General features: G+C 40.1%; 1 pseudogene; it reads left to right on the top strand.

Annotated features, from left to right (window-relative positions):
• Positions 1 to 365: 365 nt before the first annotated feature.
• LOC123814541 lies at positions 366 to 1,698 on the top strand (annotated as a pseudogene).
• The last annotated feature ends 20,291 nt before the right edge of the window (positions 1,699 to 21,989 follow it).

Genomic DNA, 21,989 nt, shown 5'->3' with positions numbered 1-21,989 from the left:
GTTGGAGCATCATCCCATAAACCAAATGGTTGTGAGTTTGATTCCAGTTAGGGCACATGCCTGGGTGTGGGTTTGGTCCTGGTCAGGGTACATGGGAGAGGCAACCAATCCATGTTTCTCTCACACTGATGTTTCTTTCCTTTCTGTCTCCTCCCTCTTTAAGATAAATGGGTATGTTCTCAGGTGAGGGTAAAAATGTGTTGTTTTTTTTTTTGAGTGCTGCTCCATGGGTGGGTGCCATGGTCCCTTTGGCCATAGGGGTGGGGTAGCAGTCTGATGGCTAGACCCCAGGAGCAGGTGGCCCTCCAGGGGCCTGTAGTAGCTAATGGGATCAGTGTTCTGACCGAAGCCCTTGTTCACTGATGATGAAGATGGAGCCAGAGAAGGTCAATGTGAGGAAAGGGCTGAATGCAGACATATCCTACCACTGCACTGCATGTGTTGTAAGGATGAGAACATGGTGCTGGGCCACCCCATCTGCAGTAGGCCCAAGTCCCACAGTCTGTCTGCCATGCCTGCCCAGGCAAGCACAAAGGAATTCCGAAGGACCTGCTCTCTATAGGGGCCATGCCCAGTGACTACTTTTGGACCAAAGGCCTGAGTGCTGCAGAACCCTCAGGTTATCATGCACATCCAGGACCTTGCCAGCCAGCGGTTGACATGGAGCAAGTCCCCAAAGAGTGTTCGTTATCAAGATCCAGGACACCAGCCTGCTGTAGCCCTTCAAGGAGCTGTGCGTGTACCTGATGGAGAAGAACATGATCATATGTGGAGAAGAAAGTTCTAGAAGACCCCACCATTGTGGGTTATGACAGCTTTGGGCCAGTGAAGAAGTTCTGCACCTTCAGAGAAGACTATGATGCTATTTCCAACCAGATTGATTTCATCATCTGCCTGGGGGGCAGGAGTTGGGACCCTGCTTTAGGCCTCCTTGCTCTTCCAGGGCATTGTACCTCCAGTCATGGCATTCCATCTGGGCTCCGTGGGCTTCCTGACCCCCTTCAACTTTGAGAAATTTCAGACACAAGTTATGTAGGTGGTACAGGGGAATGCAGCTGTTGTTCTCAAGAGCTGGCTGAAAGTCCAGGTCATGAATGAGCCCAGAGGGAAGAAGATTGCCACTCCCAGCAGAGTCAGTGAGAATGGTGTGCTGGCTTCAGACTGAGACACCCAGGTTGGAAAGCAGATCATGCAGTACCAGGTCTTGAATGAGGTGGTGATTGACAGAGGTTCTTTCTCCTACTTGTCCAAAGTGGACATCTACCTGGACAGGCACCTCACCACTATGGTGCAGGGTGGCACCTGTACCTCAGGTGTGATTGTCTCCACCCCGATGGGCAGCACAGTGAATGCGCAGTGTCAGGGGCCTCCATGATCCACCCCAATGTGCTGGCTATCATGATCATGCCCATCTTCCCTCAGTCTCTGTCCTTCTGGCCCATTGTAGTCCCTGCAGGAGTCGAGCTCAAGATCTTGCTGTCATTGGAAGCAAGGAACACCACCTGGGTGTCCCTGGATGGCAGAAAGAGGCAGATCTGCCACAAAGACAGCATCAGCATCACTACCTTGTGTTACCCACTCCCCTCTATCTGTGTCCAAGACCCTATGAGCAGCTGATCTGAGAGCCTGGCCCAGTGTCTGCACTGGAATGTGTGCAAGCAGCAGGGACACTTCACTGACCAGGAGGAGGAGGGATAGCTGCGTGCCTGTTGCACTCACTGTTGTCCATGGTCACGCACCCATGCAGGCATCAGATGTCATATCACTTCTATCAGTAGCCAGAGAAGGAGCCCAGAATCTGCCTTTCCCCAGCCAGATTAGCTGTTTTTAATATTTTATATCTGACCTTATTTTGCATTTCTAAAAGCCGAGTAAGCAACAACCAGAGCTCTGAAAGCAATACTGCACACACGTTATCCACCAGAGCCCATTGCCAGGGACCTTGAGCTGCCCTGGCTCTTCATAATTCTTTGTCAGGAAACTTCCATACATCAGTCAATTACTTTGAGAGGGGATCAGAGTGGATGATCTATCCTTTGGTGTTCAAATAAATGTCTCACAGTCAAAAGTCTTCCTTCAGCCACAAGCTTTCCCTAATCCTGCACCTTCTCCTAAATCCTTTCTAAGGGAACATGTGGAAAGTGATTGCAGGCTAGCAGATGGATGGGTCTCCTCCCTCCCCTGTGGTCCCCAGGCCTTGTCTCCTATCCCTGCTTTGGTGTGACAGGTGCTGCAGAGTGTCACACAGTGGCCCATGAGCCTGGTGGTGGCTAGGTGAGAGGTCAGCTCACACACACTCCTCACAAATCAGAGCTTTACCCACTACAGACTGGAAGGCATTTTCAATCCTGTGTGTACTTTTTAGAGATTCTCTCAAACTCTCTGTAGTGCTAAGTCTACATTCTGTCCTGTATACTTGGAAAACGCTTTCAGAGGGAAGGGCTTGTACGAGCATGAAATGGATGGAGACTTGTTCTGTGTTTGTATGTTCTGTGTGATGTGTATGGGACCATCTGTCCAGTCCGGAGTGGTAGCCATGGGATCTCGGTTAGGAAGCCATGTGGCTTCACAACTGTCACAAGAAGGTTGGGACAAACCAGTTAATGAAGAGAGGAGGGTGGCGGTGTTTTATGTTGGTCCTGGGTACAAGGACAACCAGTTGTTCCAGCTGTTGCCCCTGCTTAACCAGCCAGCTGGGACATGTGCAAGCATGTGCACACGTGTTTGCTACATAGGACCAGAGCTGGTGTACATCCCAAGATGGGAGCTGAGGCTCAGTTTACATGTGGCCTTGGCCCCCTCACCCAGCAGGTATCCTAAATCCAGGCCTGTTTCCAGTAACTGATGTCTCTTTGAGTGGCGTGTTCATCTGCTAGATTGGGGTGATAGGGAAGGGCTGAGTGCCTTCCCTATCTCCCGATCAATCAAATCTAGAGTGATAGGTGGGCTGTGCCTTGCTTACTTGGAGGGACACACACTCCAATCTTGTGCTTGTAAGAAGATGTCCAGGGCTACATGCATGGCCACCCTCAGTTGGGTCACTAAAGAGCTGGCTCTGAGGCCTGAGCACTGTCCCCGCTGTCCACATGTGTGTTGACATGTGTTGATCCCATGCTGTCTCCCCACTCTTGTCCCTGTTGAGGCACTTCAGTGTCTGGACCTCAGTGGTGCCTGGCACTTGGCCTGGTGCTGGACATGGAGGTGGGCTTTCACTGAGACCTGTGCACCCACCAGGTGGGCCAGCCACCTGCAGGCTGAGGGAGCCAAACCAAAAACCCTGGCTTTAGGTGCAGAAGTTCGGCATTTAAATTGGATCACCTATTTAGACAGAAAAGCAAGTGTTAACCCAAGCCTGAAGCAGCATGGTGGTGGGGTGGTCGAGAAAGCTTTGAATTTTTTTGAAGTAAATTCTTAATGTTTCACATTGCTAATATTCTTTAAATTTATTAAAAGTTGTTGAAAGCTTTATTACTATGTTCGGGTCCTTTCAATAAACAGACTTGAGTTGGGTTGAGTGGCAAAAAAGAACATATATACCTGTTTTTTATTTTCCAATTACAGTTTATATTCCATATTATTTTGTATTAGTTTCAGGTGTACAGAATAGTGGTTACACAATCATACTTTACAAACTGTTCCCCTGATATTTCCAGTATCCACCTGACACCATACATAGCTATTACAATATTATTGACTATATTCCCTATGCTGTAGTTTACATCCCTGGACTTGTCTTCTTTTGATGTGGGGAAATTGTAAATACTTAAAATTTCAGTTTGTCCTTTGCTTACAGTAAGCTGTCTTCATCCATCCATGCATTCATTCATTTCTCCATCAGTTAACAGACATTTCCTGAGTGTCTTCTATGTGGGCCAAATGCTGTAGCTGTTGTGATGAGTAAGAAGTGGTTCTTTCTGATGGGAAACTTACTCTGCTTTTGTAATTTCATTCCCACATGCTGAGAGGAGTGTAAACTTGAGCACTTCTCTAATTATGTAGTGCCAGAGACTCATAAACAGATACCATTTACTGTGTCAGTGCTGTTCTGTCAAACTGTAAGAAGGGGACTAATTGTACCCATTTTTTTTTAACCTCCCACCACACCCCACAGCTACTCACAAGATGCATTTAACAAAAGCAAAGTTTAGATGCCCATTGGACTGTGAGCTTCTGGAATGTGATGAGTTGGCCTAATTCATATTTGTACTTGTACTGCTTTCTATAGGGCCAGGAAAAAATAGAAACTGGAATTTTCTTTCTTCTTCTTTATTTTATTTTTTAATCCTCACCTGAGGACATACTTATTGATTTTAGAGAGAGGGGAAGGGAGAGAGAGAGAAGAGGAACATCAATTGATTAGTTGCCTCTCATACGTGCCCCAACCACAGGGGACAGAACCCACAACCTAGGCATGTGCTCTGACTGGGAATCAAATCTGTGCCCTTTCAGTTTATGGGATGATGCCCCAATGAACTGAGCCCACTGGCCAGGGCTCTACTTCTCCTCCCCCTCTTCCTCTTCCTCCTCTTTCTCCTCCCCCTCCTCTTCTTCCTCTTCTTCATCATTGTCTTCTTCTAATGAATTAAAACAACAGTGAAGTGCTTATCTACAAACTGCTGCAGACCCTAGGTGGAGAGGATTTCACAAAAGGAAAAGAGATGGTGTGAGTAGAGGTAGAAGGCTTCATGAAGTGGTGGGATTCAGGTCTAAGAAAACAATGGAGTTCATCAGGATGATAACAAATAAACGGACAGTGGGTATGAATATACATACAGTCTTTTAAAGAGTACTTTAGCAATAAATATCAACACCAAGAATGTGACATGGAATTTTGGTCCAGGGAAATAATTGGACATGTGGACAAAGATGGTGTAGGAGAGGGAAAGCTTTTTCCTTTACAGTGTCAGGCTCAGTGGTTGAGGCCCTACAAATTAAACTGAGAGAAAACAGATTAACAGGAGGAAATGGTTTATTTTTTTATTATTTTTGTTTTTAAAATATATTTTATTGATTACGCTATTACAGTTGTCCCAAGTTTTGCTCCTTGGCATAGTACCCCCCTTCCTCCAGCAGTCCCCGCTTAGTTCATGTTCATGGGTCGCGCATATAGGTTCTTTGGCTTCTCCATTTCCTATACTATCCTTAACACTCCCCTGTCTATTTTGTACCTACCAATTATGCTTTTTAATCCCTGCACTTTTTACCCCATTCTCCCCCTTCCTTTCCCAGCTGATAACCCTCCAAATGGTCTCAATATCTATGATTCTGTTTCTGTTTTGGTTGTTTGCTTAGTTTGGTTTTTTAGATTCAATTTTTGATAGTTGTGCATTGGTTGTCATTTTAATGTTCATAGTTTTGATCTTCTTTTTCTTAAATAAGTCATTTTAACATTTCATGTTATAATGACTTTGTGATGATGTACTCCTTTAACTTGACCTTGTTGGGAAGCACTTTATCTGCCCTTGCATTCTAAATGAAAGCTTTGCTGGATAGAGTAATCTAGGCTATAGATCCTTGCTTTTAATCACTTGGAATACTTCTTGTCGGGCTCTTCTTGCCTGCAAAGTTTCCTTTGAGAAATCATCTAACAGTCTTATGGGAACTCCTTTCTAGATAACTATTTGCTTTTCTCTTGCTGATTTTAAGATTCTCTATCTTTAAAGTTTGGCATTTTAATTATGATGTGTCTTGGTGTGGACCTCTTTGAGTCCAACTTGTTTGGAACTCTGTGTTTCCTGGACTTATAGGTCTATTTCCTTCACCAAATTAGGGAAGTTTTCTTTCATTATTTTTTCAAATAAGTTTTCAATTTCTTGCTTTTCCTCTTCTTCTGGCATCCCTATGATTTGGATGTTGGTATGTTTGGAGATGTCCCAGAGGCTCCTTAATATTATCCTTGTTTTTTGAGTTCTTGTTTCTTCTTGCTGTTCTGGTTGAATGCTTATTTCTTACTTTTGTTCCAAATAGTTTATTTGAATCCTGGCTTCATCCCCTCCACTGGTAGTTCCCTATAGATTTTTCTTCATTTCACTTAGTGTAACCTTCATTTCTCCCTTTATGTTGTTGCTGTACTCAATGAGTTCTTTGAGCATCCTGATCACCAGTGTTTTGAACTCTGCATCTGATAGGTTGGCTATCTCCGTTTCATTTAGTTCTTTTTCTGGGGTATTGTTCTGTTCTTTCATTTGGGCCATATTTCTTTGTCGCCTCGATTTGACAGTCTCCCAGTGTTTACTTCTGTGTATTAGGTAGAGCTGCTTTGACTGCCTGTCTTAGTAGCTTGGCCTATTGTAGAAAAGGTACTTATAAGTTGTGTGGGGCAGGGCCTTAGGTAATTGCCAGAGTGGGGCAACCTGCATCACTGCTTTTTGGCTCTCTGTGGTGGGAGGGCTCAGAGAGGGGACAATGCCACTGCCTGGCTCCTGGATGTTTGCTTGGCACTTGCCCCGTTTCCAGTCACTTCACCCACTTCCTGTTTGTGACTGGTGCCCTTCCAGCTCTTGCCCTGGTGATGGGTCCCAGAGTGGGTGGGTTTGCTTACATTCTAAGTCCATGCGGGCCCTTTAAGCAGAGTCTCCTGAAAATCTAACAGTTTCCTCTGCTGCCCTAGCCTCTACTGGCTTTACAGAGAGTAGTTATGGGTATTTATCTTGCCGGGCTGTGTAGTCTGGCCTGGGGCTAGGATTGCTCACTCACATGGGATACCGCCCGGTTTTCATCTCCCGTATGTGAATGTGGGATCATCTGTTCTGCCACCACCTCTCCCTGCCACTCCACATCTCTGTGACTCTTCCCCTCCTACCTGTCTGGATGAATGTGGCTTCTTTAAATCCTTGGTTGTCAGACTTCCATACAGCTCAATATTCTGATGGTTCTGTGTGTTATATGTTTTGAGATCTGGTTGTAATTCTTTCCATGGTTGTGCAAGGAGGTGAAGTGTGTCTACCTATGCCTCCATCTTGACTGGAAGTCTAAAAAAGATTTATTGTACATGCATATGGGGGGAGGGCTCACAGAAATGAAGTTAGAACTCCTAAGAAGCCATTAGGCCTGAAAGCTTATATACCATTTTTAACAAGGGGCAATAAATTATGGAGACAGGACAAGACAGAGGGTGTTAGAGCATCTAGGGACAGCAAATTGTGGGAAAATAAATATGTGGGGGAAAACTAAAGGAAGATTAGTGTTGTTGTATTAAGATTTGTTTGCACATATTCACCCTGGCATTGGTTCCCTGTCTTCTGGTACCAGGATGGGAAACTTTCTCATGGAAAATTCATGTTCTGCTTTTAGGTAGAAAGGAGAAGGGCAGGGAGCCCTTTGTGTGTCTGCTGTTTCTCAGATGCCTTCAGCTTAAAATAATCCTTTTGCCAGAGTGGCTTATTTTGGGTGGCATACTCTGATCCCCTTCAGTGGATGTGTAGAGATATCCCAGAGATTTTCTGAGTATAAAGCAATTTAAATATTCACTGATATGAGAATTTATACAGATAAGTTTATAGTTTTTCTAAGTAATAATGTAATTCTAATATTAAGGCTACATATGTGGCATTTTTTCATTCATGTTACTTTTTGAGATGCTATTTTATGACTAAAGGCCATTTAAGTAGATTATAAGCTTTCCCCATTCAAGCAAGCTGAATTACACATATCCTTTGGTTTAAGACCTTTGGCAGAGGGTTTACTGAACTAATTGAAATGTTTCCTTTTAGAGCAAAGGAAGAGGTTGCTCCTGGGTGATGTTGCATAGTCAGTGACCAGGGGAAGGTGGCAATAGTGGCACCTATTTCCACTAACAGTGCTGGACCTCAGGGATTCACTGTGGATAAAGTCCTTGGTCCCTGTAAATCTGAAATCCACCCACCCTTTTAGTTCAAGGGGGTCATTGAGGTAGTGAATGGTGCTCAGCCCTGGGCTTTCGGACCTGGAGCTTTGCTGTAAATAAATCCTGCCTGTTGAAGAAGCTGATCACAGACGATGTAGAGCCATTCGAGATTTCAGATTCCTGAGGAGGTTTGAGATGTCATTTTGGGTTTTACCACAGCAGAGCCAGCAGTCATACTCTTAAAGAACCCGCTGCTCTATGGACATGTATCTGGTTGTCCTCTGAAGTCCAGGTCTCTAGCACTTCCTGGCCCCCTTGTGGTTGAGTGCAATCAGTCGACTAGTTCTGGCCAATGAGTTGTGAGTAGAAGTGATGGGGGTCACTTCTGGGCATTTAACTGACTGTGAGACTTTTCTGAGCATTTTTTCCTTTGGATCTGGAAACTGGCAACATTCAAGATATGGCTTCTCTGCCAACCTGAGACCTTGAGTGACTCTGCTAGGAAGAGCCTCTTGCCAATCCATAGTGGACATGTACTGAAAGCAGAAAATAAACATTTGATGTTTAACTCTAAGATGTGGGGGTTTGTGTAATTGCACCATAACCTAGCCCATCCTGGTTCATATGCTCACTTTATTTTGTTGAAACTTAATTTCAGAAATGAAGTCCTGCATCTTAGAAGATGGATCTAGTCTTGTTGACGTCAGATCATCCATAAAATATTGGTTTTCATTGGCATTGCCAGAGGCACCGACATGCTTCAGGTCACCCACTGTCCATGCTTGCACACTTTGCCATGAGGCATATAACAACAATGAAGAGATCAAGAACATTTTGCTGTGTCTACTCAAACTTGGAAGAGTCTTGTGCACTAATACCACAGTCAGTTAAATGCCCAGAAATGACCCATATCACTTCCACTCACAACTCATTGGCCAGAGCTATTCAACTAACTGCACTCAGCTACGAGGGTGCCAGGAAGTGCTGGAAGGGGAGAGACCTGGACTTCAGAGGACAACAGGATGAATGTCCATAGAGCAGCAGGTGCCTTAGGAGTGTGACTGATACCATGAAGTAGGGGCACAAAGCAGAAAGGAGCTTCCACAAAGAAAAATTCTTTTCATCAGTCATAGGTTCCTGTGACAGCACAGATTTTTATTCCATTAGTTCATGTAGCTTCTGTCCACCTCCTTTAATTGCACTTTAATTGTGACTGGACAGAGATAAATGATCACGAGAATTCAGAAGCAGCAGGAAATGTAGAATTGATTCAGAACCAGAAATAAAAACAGTGAATACAAATGTGTTCAGTCTTTTCTCCAATGAGGTGACTCATTTTAGTTACTTCAGCCCTGAAAAGTATTGTGAATTATTATAGTGCATCCATACAGAACCTGTAAAAAGTTTTGTCACCTTAAAATCCACTGTAAAAATATCACCTGAGGATATGTTTATTGATTTAAGAAAGACAGGGGGATAGGAAGGAGGGAGACAGAGAAACATTCATGTGAGAGAGAAACATCGATCAGTTGCTTCCCCTACACTCCCCAACCAGGGATCAAACCTACAACTTAGGTATGGGTCCTGACCAGGGATCGAACCCTTAATCTTTTCGATGTATGGGACGATGCTCAACCAACTGAGCCATGCTGGCCAGGGCAGCAGTGATGCAGTGATACATTTTTTTAAATGTATGCAAAACCTGAGATAAATTAGAGGGTGTCAGTCATCAACTCTAAACTGGAGGCAGCTGCCTTCTTAGGGTAGCATTCCTGGTCTTCACAGCCTCCCTCCACTTGTCCTTGACATCCTGGACAACCTTGAGGTTCAGCCCCGTTCCTAAGCATTCAACTCCAAATGCCTCACAAGAGTCTGCACCAAGGGCTAGAAAAGCTCTGCAGTGAACTTTCAGGATCTCCCTCTGCCACCCCCACCTAGGGCTCTGCACTGCTGGACACTGTGGTCTAAGGCTGACCCAAAGCTGTAGCTCTAGGGTGGCATTGTGAAGCGTTGTTCAGTGGGAGGGAGAGGGTCAGGTAGTGCTGGAGGCAGGATAGAATAGAGCTATTTTAAGTAAGGATGTAAAACCCCTTAAAGCTATTTTTCTTGAAAGGAGGGGTAGGGGAGAATACAAATTGCTCAACTAGGACTGGTGAGTAACTGATAAGGAGGGACTGCTAAAGCAGTCTGGGCTGGGTTGTCAGAAAGGGTAGTTAAAAGCCTTTTGAAACAGTTGTATACTTTTAGAGACAAGAGGTTCTGGGGCTCTAGGCAGCTCTTTCAGGCTTTGGGCTGTCTAGGGACACTTATCTGGGAAGATCCTGTCCCTTCCTTCCATAACAAGAAGGCATTGTTTAGCTACAATGGACTCTGTTAAATGTGAACAATTACCTACCCTATGTCCCTGACACAGGGCTGGAGAGTTCCAGTCCAGAAGCAGAGTGTGAATTCAGACTCCAGGGCTTACTGGCTGTGTGACCTTGGGAAAGTTACTTAACCTCACAAAACCCCAGGTGTTAAGAACATTAAATAATGTGTTTAGAGTGCATATAGAAAGGCTCAAAGTTGTGGCTGTACTGTTTCTGAGCTGGGTCAGTGTGCAGTACACAGGGAACCAAAGCCTGAAGGGTCCCACACTCAGTTTAATATTCTGCTGTTTGTGTCTTGCAATTCTTAACAGTTTTTTTTTTTTTAAGGAGGAACTCATATTTTTATTTTGTGCCAGGGCCTGCAAATTATGTAGTCGGTCCTATCACCAGGAGGAGATGACCTCCTTTCATATAGGCCCTAGTCCTGGAGTCTCCAGGACTTGTCTGAGGAAGTCATTAGTGGGTACACGTTAGGAGTGCCTGGGTGAGACAGATGTGGCATTGTGTCTCCCTGGCAGTACTGAGGCTGTAAGGACCAAATCTGATCTCCCCAGCTATGACAAGCATGTCCTGGCCACTGGCCTAGAAGAGATCTTTAAACAAGAGGGCTAGAAACCCTAGACTTGGCTCACTCAGTAGCTGAAGGCCACACTGAGTCTCCCACAGGCTGATTCCTTGGGAAAACTAAGCACAGCTTGTAACTCAGGAGTGGTGCAAGCTATATGAATTATATGAAGTCAGCCACAGTTTCCTTGCCAAAAAAATAAGTTCTAATCTTTTAAAATGCTTTTAAAAACCATTGCTGAGGTTGCCTTGGACTCCACAAAAGAGGTCTGTAATTTTCATTTTGTATAAAATGTTACCTGCACTCATGGTCATCATAGAACATTTATTTCCTCTTGGTGGTAAGTGAAATGATGTATTCTTTTAGCAAATCAAGCAATTTGTCAGGTAAGAAGCAGTTATATGTGACTGTGTGTGACAACTGAAACATACTATTCAAAAATTACCATGGGCTGCAATTGTGTTCCAACATTCTGTCTTTTTTCTTTAACAATTAAGCTTACACGCACACTCACATATACACACAGAGCCTCCCCAGAGAGTTACCTGAATCTAGTTATTGTGAAGGCGTGTGTAAACAGTTGAGGGGGAGCATAAGCCACCCCAAAATGTGCCACTTTGTCTTGTGGATTGCTTTGCCTTGAGGCAAAAATTAAGGGCTAGCAGACTTGGGAAAAGCCTTTTCTCCATTAACTGCCTAAAAGAACTTAGATAAGGGGCCTATACCAAGAAGAGAGCTGTTATCAGAGATAAGTTTGTGTATCAGAAACACTTACCTGCAGGTGTGGCAAACATTTGTTTACCAAAGTTTTGCTTTTCTCATCCTGTGAATTGTCTTCCTCCCCTTTGAAACTCCAGGCTAGTACCCTGGTTTCTTTAGCTCAGGATGGGATAAAAGCCTCAACGGCCTGACTGCCCTGGAGTCTGTCTTTGTGGTGCTCCTGTACCTGCAGGGTGGGCCAAAAGTGGGCTTACAGTTGTGAGTATGTGAAACACAGAGCTCATTCTTCTATTGTTATTTTATTAATTATTGTACTTGTTATACAAACTATAAACCTACTTTTGCCCCACCACGTATGTACATAATTAAATTTGTTTTTATCCTGGTAATCTGTCTTACATCAATTTAATTGTTAGATCACCCAACTAATCTAGAAGTTAAGAAGGAAAAACTTTTCCTGGCAAACAAATTTAGTCAAGTTCCAGAGAAGTCCCAGTGGGCACTCTAACTGAAATTTATCTCAAAGAATTGTTATTCATAAGGAGCCATCAGTTTTGGAAAGAAGGTATATGGTTTAGGACAGATTCCACTTTCAACTGTGTATGATGAAATATAAAAACTTAATGAGTGGTCCAGTCCTAACCCTATTGTAATCATTTCACAATATGTAAGTATATCAAATTATCACATTGTTCACTGTTAAACAAAACAAAACTTTGTGGCTAAAAGCTTTTCTGAAAGTTAGTGTTTACTGAGCCATATGATAGCCCCCCAAAAAACCAGGTCCCAGGACATGCAATCTAAACCACCAGTAGCACTGCTAAATGGGGAAGAAAAACATGCCTGTTATCCTGGAGCTGACAGAGTTTGGAAGAGAAAGATGTACATGGTTTTAAAAGAATTTACATTGGCTATGGATAAAGGGGTGGGGTAAGGTGAAGTGGTGCTGGTTCTGGGACAGGTGCATAATTGGTAAGGAAGAAGTGTCTGTTCTTTTGGATTGGTAGTGGGCAAGAGTCCAGAAAGCTCATACATAAGTAGAAAGCTGTGGTATCTGGTGGTCAGCTCTTTTCCAGATAATCATGAAAATAACCACCTGGAAGTCAATTAGAAATTTCAACATACATTCAGGAATGTTAGCAGTCTTGCTGGTTTTTGACATGTAGCTGTTAACTAATTAACCTCCCTTTGTTTCTTCCTCCCACCCTCTGGCCAGCTGTTAATTTAATTTAGGAAACCACAAAATTTTCTCCTTGTCAACACCTTAAACTTACATAATGTTATGTATCAATTATATTACAATAAATCTGGAGAAACAACAAAAAAACAACCCTACCCAACTAGCTTAAATAAGAAAAAATGTGTTTTTAACATAACAAGTAATCTCAAGATAAGAGGGCTACAGGGCAGGTGCATAGATCTGGAGGATTCTGTGTCACTTTCCTAAGGGTGCTGTAAGAAAGTCACACACAGACTGGGTGGCGTAAAACAACAGGATTTTATTGTCTCACAGTTTCTGGAGGCTAGTGGTCCAAAATCAAGCAGGGCCACACTCCTTCTGAAATCTGTAGGAGAGACAGCACAATCTCTGCCTCCATCGTCACATGACCATCTTTCTGTGCGTCTCTCTTCTTATGAGGATACCAGTCATATTGGATTTAGGGCCCACCCACTCCTTATCTAACTATATCTGCAACCACCCTTTTTCTAAATATCACATTCTGGGGTACTAGAGGTGAGGGTGTTGATATATCTTTTGGGAGGACATAATTTAACCCACAACAGACCCTTTCCATCTTTCTGCTTTCCTATTCTCAACCTCTGGCTTGCCTTTAGGCTGCTCTCTTTATGGTAAAACCCAGCTACAGAAGTCCCAGGCATCACATTCATCAGAGGGATCATCTCTTCCTTGTATCTCTTTCAGAAGCAAAGAGATGTTTCTAAGACCTCCTCCTGCAGCAGATTTCTTCTCACTTATCATTTTGTTGATGGTTTCCTTTGCTGGTGGAGATATATACCCCCAAATGTTACTAAGAGTAAAGTCAGAGAATTTACTTCCTATGTTTTCTTCTAGGAGTTTTATGGTTTGGAGTCTTACGTTTAAGTCTTTAATTCATTTTGAGTTTATTCTTGTATATGGAGTAAGTGGTCTAGTTCCATTTTTTTTTTGCATGTGTTGGTCCAATTTTTCCAACACTACTTATTGAAGAGACCATCCTTACCACATTGTATATTTTTGTCTCCTTTGTCATGGATTTATTGATCATGTACGTGTGCGTTTATTTCTGGGCTATTCTCTTCCATTGATCTATGTGGCTGTTTTTATGCCAGTACTATGCTATTTTGATTACTAGAGCCTTGTAGTATAGTTTGGTATCAGGTAGCATGACATCTCCAACTTTGTTCTTCTTTGTCAAGTTGCTGAGGCTGATCTGGGTCTTTTGTGGTTTCATATATGTTTTAGGGTTATTTGTTCTAGTTCTGTGAAAAATGCCATTTGTATTTTCATAGGGATTGCACTGAATCTTTAGATTGCTTTGGGTAGTATGGACATTTTAATGATGCTAATTCTTCCTATACATGAGCATGGTATATGCTTCAATTTATTTGTGTTTTCTTCAGTATCTTATAATTTTCTTAGCACAGATCCTTTGCCTCCTTGGTTAAATTTATTCCTAGGTATTTGATGCAATTGCAAATAGGATTGTTTCCTTAATTTCTCTTTCTTTTTTGTACTTACTGATTTTTAGAGAGAGAGAGAGGAAGAGAGAGAGAAATATGGACTTGTTCTTCCACTTATTTATGGATTCATTGGTTGATTCCTGTATGTTCCTTGACTGGGGGTTGAACTCACAACCTTGCCATATACAGATGACATTCTAACCAACTGAGTTACCCAGCCAGGGCTTAATTTCTCTTTTTTATAATTTGTTATTGGTGTATAAAAATACAGTTGATTTCTGAATAGTAATTTTGTATCCTGCTACTTTAGTGAATTCATTTATCAGTTCTGGTAGTTTTTTGATGGACTTCTTAGGATTTTCTATATATAGTAACATGTCACCTGACCATTTTTATTTTATTAGAACTGTTTTATCTAAGTATAATAAGAGGTCTTAAGAACAGATCAAACCTCACATTTTTCAGCTGGGATGTGGTCAAGAGCAATTCTGTTGTATAATATAACTTGTGCAAGGGAATTAAAAGACTTTTCCTGATTGGCTGTTGCAGTGATGGTCATTGTAATACCTGCCCAAGGGAAAACTATTCTTTTAAATCTGGTAAATTTACTGGGGTTGATATGTCCAGGCATTAAACATCCTAGATAATCTATGTAACCAGCTGCATGTTTTGACCTATGAGATAGGTTTAGCCCTGGCGGGGTGGCTCAGTTGGTTGGAGTGTTGTCCTGTATATCAAAAGGCCGCATTCTTCTCTGATCTGGAAGCATATGGGAGACAACCGATCCATGTTTCTCTCTCAAACTGATATTTCTCTCTCTCCTCTCTCTCTTCCCTCCTTCCTCTCTATCTAAAATTAATAAACATAGCCCCTGGTGAGGATTAAAGAAATAGGTTTAATGATCTCTGATGTTGAGTTATCTTTCCAGTCAGAAATTCAGGGGGAAGAAAGTTAACAGTAACTATTGTAGAGAGTGCTTGGCCTCTTGTATTATTTGTGAGGTGGGAAGAAACTGAAATTAGGAAAAATAAAGGTATGGATTATACAGGCCTGGTCCAGAGTCTTGGGTTAGTTGTCCATAACAGATATTGTCTGCTTTATTTCCTAGCAATTTTAAATTTTAAATCTTCTGTTGGTCAAGCAGTTCAGTTAGGTGTAAGAACTTTCTTTAAATTGGAAAACATGGCCCTAGCTGAGGTAGCTCAGTGGACTGAGCATGGGCTTGTGAACGAAAGCGTCAACGGGTTTGATTCCCATTTGGGGCATATGCCTGGCTTGCGGGCCCCGTCCCAGCTGGGGGCACGTGAGGAGCAACCACACACTGATGTTTTTCTCCCTCTCTTTCTCTCTAAAAACAAATAAATAAATTGGAAAACATGAATTCAAGAGTCAACACCTATAAATTTAGCCATACATGAATTAGTTAAGAGTACCTGAAATTTTGGAGAGGTGAGGTAGGGGAGAAAAGATATGTTTTAATTTTGTTTATAAAAGTATAACTTACTGAATTGGTATAGGTCATAGGTAGCTTAGGAGAAAAATGTTTTTTTTTAATTATATTTTATTGATTATGCTATTACAGTTGTTCCAACTTTCCCCCTTTGCCCCCTGCCTCCACTGAACACACCTCAATCCCTCAGGCAATCCTCACACCTTCATTCGTGTCCATGAGTCATATGTAAAAGTGTTTTGACTATGCTGTTTCCTATGCTGTACTTTATATTCCCATGGCTGTTCTACAACTACCTATTCGTACTTCTTAATCCCCTCACCTCTTCTCCCATTCCCCCATACCCACTCCCATCTGGCAACTATCAAAACTCTCTCTGTATCCATGATTCTGTCTGTGTCCTTCTTGTTTGCTTAGTTTGGTTTTTAGATTCAATTGTTGATAGATTTGTATTTCTTTTGCCATTTTGTTGTTCATAGTTTTGATCTTCTTTTTCTTAAATAAGTTCCTTTAACATTTCATATAATAATGGTTTGGTGATGAAGAACTCCTTTAGTTATTTTTGTCTGGGAAGCTCTTTATCTGCAAGTTCAATGTTATGTTTTTAAAGCTATTAGAAACCTGTAGTTTAGAGTAGTTGTCAGGTATTTTTAAAGAATTTCTTTGAAGATAAAACATGTTTATAAAAACATTTTTTCCCAAAGCATCAGAATAAAATAATAATTGTCTATAAATGATAACAGACTTAAAAATGGCCATGGTTAAAAATCTGGTGAGAGTTTACATATATACACATATTAAATAATACAATTGACTTAGCTATCCATTCCAATCTAGTTAGCTTGACCATATTCAGGATGGGGAAAAAGTAATTTCACAGTTGCTCTTATAAAAATAGTACAATAATTAATAAGTGATATCACAAGAATAAATTTTGTGCTTTGCATACTGACAACTGTAAACCTACTTTTGCCCCACCCTGTATGAAATTCTTAAGACCCCTTTACCATGAATCTTCTATAATTTCTATAAACTATTTACAACATCCATAATCATTTTGTAACACTTGTACATTTTTCAGCTTTTTTCCTATCTTTTTCTTTCTAATTTTGAAATAATTTTTAGGACAAATTTTTTTTTTTAACCAAAAAAACCCCCAAAAAACCACCCTTCCAAAACCCCTAACCAAGCAAACAAATAAACTAATGTCCTTTATAACTTTCCTTATCCAAAAAATATATATTTTGTTTTTCTTTAATAAAAGTGTATCTCTATGCTTTATATCTTTTTAAATTGAAAACATATATCTTACTTTTCATATCTAGTCATTTTGTTTTATCCTTATTATTTTCTAGTAGATTTACAAAAAAACTCCCATAGTTCTGTGTTTTAAAAAGGCCTCTTTTTTCCCCCACTCAGTTTCTATGAACAATGTTTTGGTTAGTTCCTGTATGTTTACATTTTAAAGGCATGATAAGATTTACAACTTTGATAAATAGAGAAAAAAATGTTAAGTTTTTTAGCATGTTACCAGGACTTGTCAGAATTTTAGGAACTTTATATAACTTCTAGAAAAATTATATTAATATTAATAATCTATATAAATATAATCAAGGGTTTGATATTTATTTGATAATGCTTCCCATGTAATTTAAAATACCAAATACTTCTAACTATGTTAATATTTTTCTTTTATAAAGAGGAAGAACAAATCCTTTGAGGTGTTTCAGGGCCCTCTGGAATACCCCAAAGTTATTCTTAGGTCATTAAGACTTTATTTAAAATCTGATTTTGGGAAGTTTGTTAAAAATATTAAATGTTTAAAAATACTTGATCAAAAAGATCACAGATCATTAGGAAATAATATTTAATTATCCTCTTAACCAAATGATAATAAAAGATTTTAAAGACAAATAGATTAAAATTGTAAACAACATTTTAGTTCTTATTATTGAGAAGATTCTGTTTTCTTAAGGACCTGATTACATTAAAATACAGACCTTTATTTTTTATGCAACAAACTTTATAAAATCTTATCAGGAACAGACCAATGATATAAGAAAACTGTCCTTTCAGTAGATGAAAGAACTTAAGTTTTAGCTTTACATAAACACATCATTGATAGTAAAGATTGATTAATTTTTAAAAATCCTCATAATAATAACTTAGTGTTAGCCAGCTTAATTATAAGAAATAGTATTTTCTCATCCTGTCTTCCCATTCTGAAATTACCAAGACAAAATTATTTTTATTTCCCTTAAGGAAAACATATCTCCATACCTTATACCATCTTTATTAAAAACATATTAATTTCTTCTATATTAGCTATAATTTTTAACCCTTAAAATCTTAATTTTAGTGACAACTAAAAATAAGCAATTTGCATTCTTTAGATTCATAAATTTATGAATACATTTCATTCTAAATGATTATATAGCTCTGTATTATTGATTGACCTGGAAGATGTTCATAGTATTATATGAAAAGGGTAGGTTATAAATAATATTATATTATGAAACCATTAGAAGTATTTTAGGAGAAAAATCTGAAAAGCTCCACATCAAAATGCTAAAAATTATGTTATATATATTTTATCATAATAAAAACAACTGTAACAGTAGCTACTTCTGGATCCTATTTTTAAAAATTACTTATTTGTATTTTTTTAAGTTTTCTGGAATGGATGTATGTTTCCTTGCATCAAAACTAAGTAAATAAATGAAATAGTGATTTAAACAAAGAGGAAAAAAATTAAGTCTGATGCTCTTTAAGGCAATCTGGTTCACTTCTGACTGCAAGCTTTCCTCTTTATACCCCCCGCCCCGCCCCCCACACACAAAGAGCTGGCCTTTCTGAGTCAGCTTATAAAACCCAGCCTTTAAGACAGCAGTCCCCAACCTTTTCGGCACCAGGGACCAGTTTTGTGGAAGACCTGGGGAGGGGTGTGGTGCAGGGGATGGTTTTGGGGTGATTCAAGTGCATTACATACAAGCTTACCTTGTGCTGTGCAGCCAGGTCCCCAAGGGTACCTACCGGTCAGCTGCCCTGAGGTTGGGGACCTCTGCTTTGAGGCACCGTTGGACTGGAAGCCAGGAGAGCTAAACTCTAATAGGGCTGGGAGCTAAGCTAGGAATGTAAAACAGGCTGAACCATTTCAAGACACTCTTAAAACATGCAAAAATGACCTTTATCATTCCAGAAATAATTCAGGAAGTCAAGTCTTGGAAGAAAGCTTCAGTCCTAACAATGAAATCTGTGAAAGGTATAGGAAATACAACACTTAAAAGATACCCTGCAAAGATTTCTTTTGGCTGACAACATTCAGTAGATTACGGCTGTGTCTGTGGTTATTTTTGTAGGTTAAGAGGAACCAAAAAAACTTATCTCAGTGCGTGTGTTCATTTCCCAACATTTATGGGACATGGCACCAGATTTGTCCTTGTTGCCATCTAACAATTCAAAGTCAACTCTACATCAGCCTTTCTAGCCTGTGGAATAAAGAAGCAGGGATTATAGGGAAGTGAGTGCTCTGGGCCACGCAGGGCTTTTCTTCCATTGCTTTGCAGTTTGGAAAGTTGCCATCCATTCATGTTTCACTCAAACAGGCTTTTTCCAGACCCCAGAACAAAATGTAGCCAGAAGCTCTGCTCTTTGTCAAGGAGGCAAATTGTAGCCCAGACTGAGCCAGAATCTTCCCTTCTCCCCTCAGAGAATAACTTTTATGTGTAGGAATCCTGGCTCTTCTTTACTTAGGGGATAGGATACAGCCCCAAAGTTCTGTCCAGAAAGACCCCAATTGTCCCAGGGTTTCTGTAGTGTTTTTACTGTTGTCCAGGCTATATCTGGATCCCTGGATATCACATCTTCCTAATATCAGTGATTTCAATGATTTCAATGTTTCTTTCTTTCCTCTTCAGCCACTGCAGTTTAGTAAAAGACCGTATTTTGCCAACTATAATGCACATCCACGTTTTTGGCCCAAACTTTCAGGAAAAAAACCTTTTGATTTTTTAGTTCAATATTTTATTTATTTACATTTAGAAACAAAGCTGATTATTGTATTCCAAGGTATTATTTTACATACAGATATCATGTTTGCTTTCTAGAGTTACACTTTTAATGCATAAGCATAAATAAAAGAATTAAAAACATTTATATAGCTAGGGAAGTAGTACTACCTATGTATAATGTACATCCTTATTTTTCCTTCAGAAATTTGGACAGAAAAGTGCTCATTACATTCAGCAAAATACAGTGGAATAAATCGGCTCCATCTCCATTGTTGGAGACCCCAGACAATTAACCATTTGAGAAGCTGAGCATAAGTTAAACATCTATGAACCCTCACAGGGTGTACCAAGTTTAATCCCTTGCACAGAAAATTAAAACCAGAGTTGGTGGTACCTATTTTGTGATTAGATATGCTTTCCTTTGTTAAGGGTCAACTTTCTATCCTTTTAAGGCAAAGAATCCCATTTAGGAACCATTGAAACAATCCTGTTGACTATAAAGAGGGTAATTCTATTATTGTTCAGTATCTTTAATGTGGTGGTGGTTGCACAACTGTATATGGGTGTTAAAACTATCAATGAAAAAGCTTGATTTTTACTGTACATAAATTATACCTTGATTAATAATATCAACAACAATTGGTTTAGTTACATGAAAAACATGTACAATAAAATACTAAAGCAGGGAAAAAATGGTTGCATCTATAAAGCTTATACATATATATAAATAATGAGGAGAAAATTAGGAGAATTTAAAACTGCATTTTGTTGAATGAGGAGATAATTTTCCCTTTTAAAAATTTCTCTAATTGATGCTATGAGTTTTGGAGCTGTAAATATGTTTTGTTTTTTATTTTTATTTTTCTACACACTTCTTTTTAAAAATTTTATTGAATTTATGGGAGTGACATTGGTTAATAAAATTTTATATAGATTTCAGGTGTACAATTCTAAATACATCATCTGTATATTGTATTGTGTGTTCACCACCCCATGTCAAGATTCCTTCCATCACCATTTATCCCCACTACCCTCTTCTACCTCCTGCCACCCTTTTCCTCCAGTAATCACCACACTCTTGTCTATGTCTATGAGGTTTTTCTTTCCTTTTTCTTTTTTCACTTATTCCCTTCACTTTTTTCACCTAGCCCCCCAACTCCCACTCCTCTGACAGTTGTCAATCTGTTCTCTTTGTCTATGAGTGTTTCTATTTTGTTAGTTTATTTTGTTCCTTAGGCTCCTATAAGTGAAATCATATGATACTTGTCTTTCTCTGAATGGTGTATTTCCCTTGGCGTAATATGATCCAGGGCCATCCATGCAGTCTCAAAAGCTAAGATTTCCTTCCTTTTTATGCCCAAGTAGCATTCCATTGTGTAAATGTACCATAGCTTTTTTACCCACTCATTTTCTGATGGGCACTTGGACTGTTTCCAAATCTTGGCTATTGTAAACAATGCTGCAATAAACACAGGGGTGCATATATCCTTTAGCATTTTTAGTGTTTCAGTTTTCTTAGGATATATTCCCAGAAATGGGATTGCTGGGTCAAAATGCAGTTCCATTTTTAATTTTTGGAGGTAATTGCTTTCCACAGTGGCTGCACTAATTTGCATCTCTACCGACAGTACCTGAGGGTTCCTTTTTCTGCATATCCTCACAACACTTGTTTATTGATTTATTGATGATAGCCATTCTTATAGGTATGAGGTGATATTTCATTGTGGTTTTAATTTGCATGTATCTGACAACTAGTGACATTGAGCATCTTTTCATATGTCTACTGGCTATCTGTATGTCCTCTTTGGAGAAGTGTTTGTTGAGGTCCTTTGCCCACTTTTAAGTTGAATTGTTTGTTTTTTTGGTGTTGACTTGTTTAAGTTCTTTATAAATTTGGGATATTAACTTCTTATCAGATGTATCATTGACGAATATGTTCTCTCATTCACTGGGGTATTTTTCCATTTTGTTGATGGTTTCCTTTGCTGTGTACAACCTTTTTACTTTAATGTAGTCCCATTTAAAATTTTTTTCCCTTTGTTTCCCTTGCCTGAGGAGATATATCAGAAAAAATATTACTATAAGATATGTCTGAGCTCTGGCTGGTATGGATCAGTGGATTGAGTGCCAGACTGGGAACAAAAGGGTAGCCAGTTTGATTTCCAGTCAGGGCACATGCCTGGGTTGCAGTCTACCTACTCAGTGAGGGGAGCGCAAGAGGCAACCACACATTGATGTTTTTCTCCCTCTCTTTCTCCTTCTCTTCCTCTCTCTCTAAAAATAAATTTTAAAACAAACTTTAAAAAAAAGATATGTCTGAAATTTTACTGCCTATATTTTCTTTTTGGATTTTTTTTATGGTTTCGAG

This window comes from Phyllostomus hastatus, unplaced genomic scaffold (assembly GCF_019186645.2).
Source record: "Phyllostomus hastatus isolate PE091 unplaced genomic scaffold, TTU_PhHast_1.1 phas_contig_16, whole genome shotgun sequence".
In the NCBI taxonomy this organism is placed as follows: domain Eukaryota; kingdom Metazoa; phylum Chordata; class Mammalia; order Chiroptera; family Phyllostomidae; genus Phyllostomus; species Phyllostomus hastatus.
Note: the sequence above shows the minus strand (reverse complement) of the source record. Positions and strands in the feature narration are given on the sequence as shown.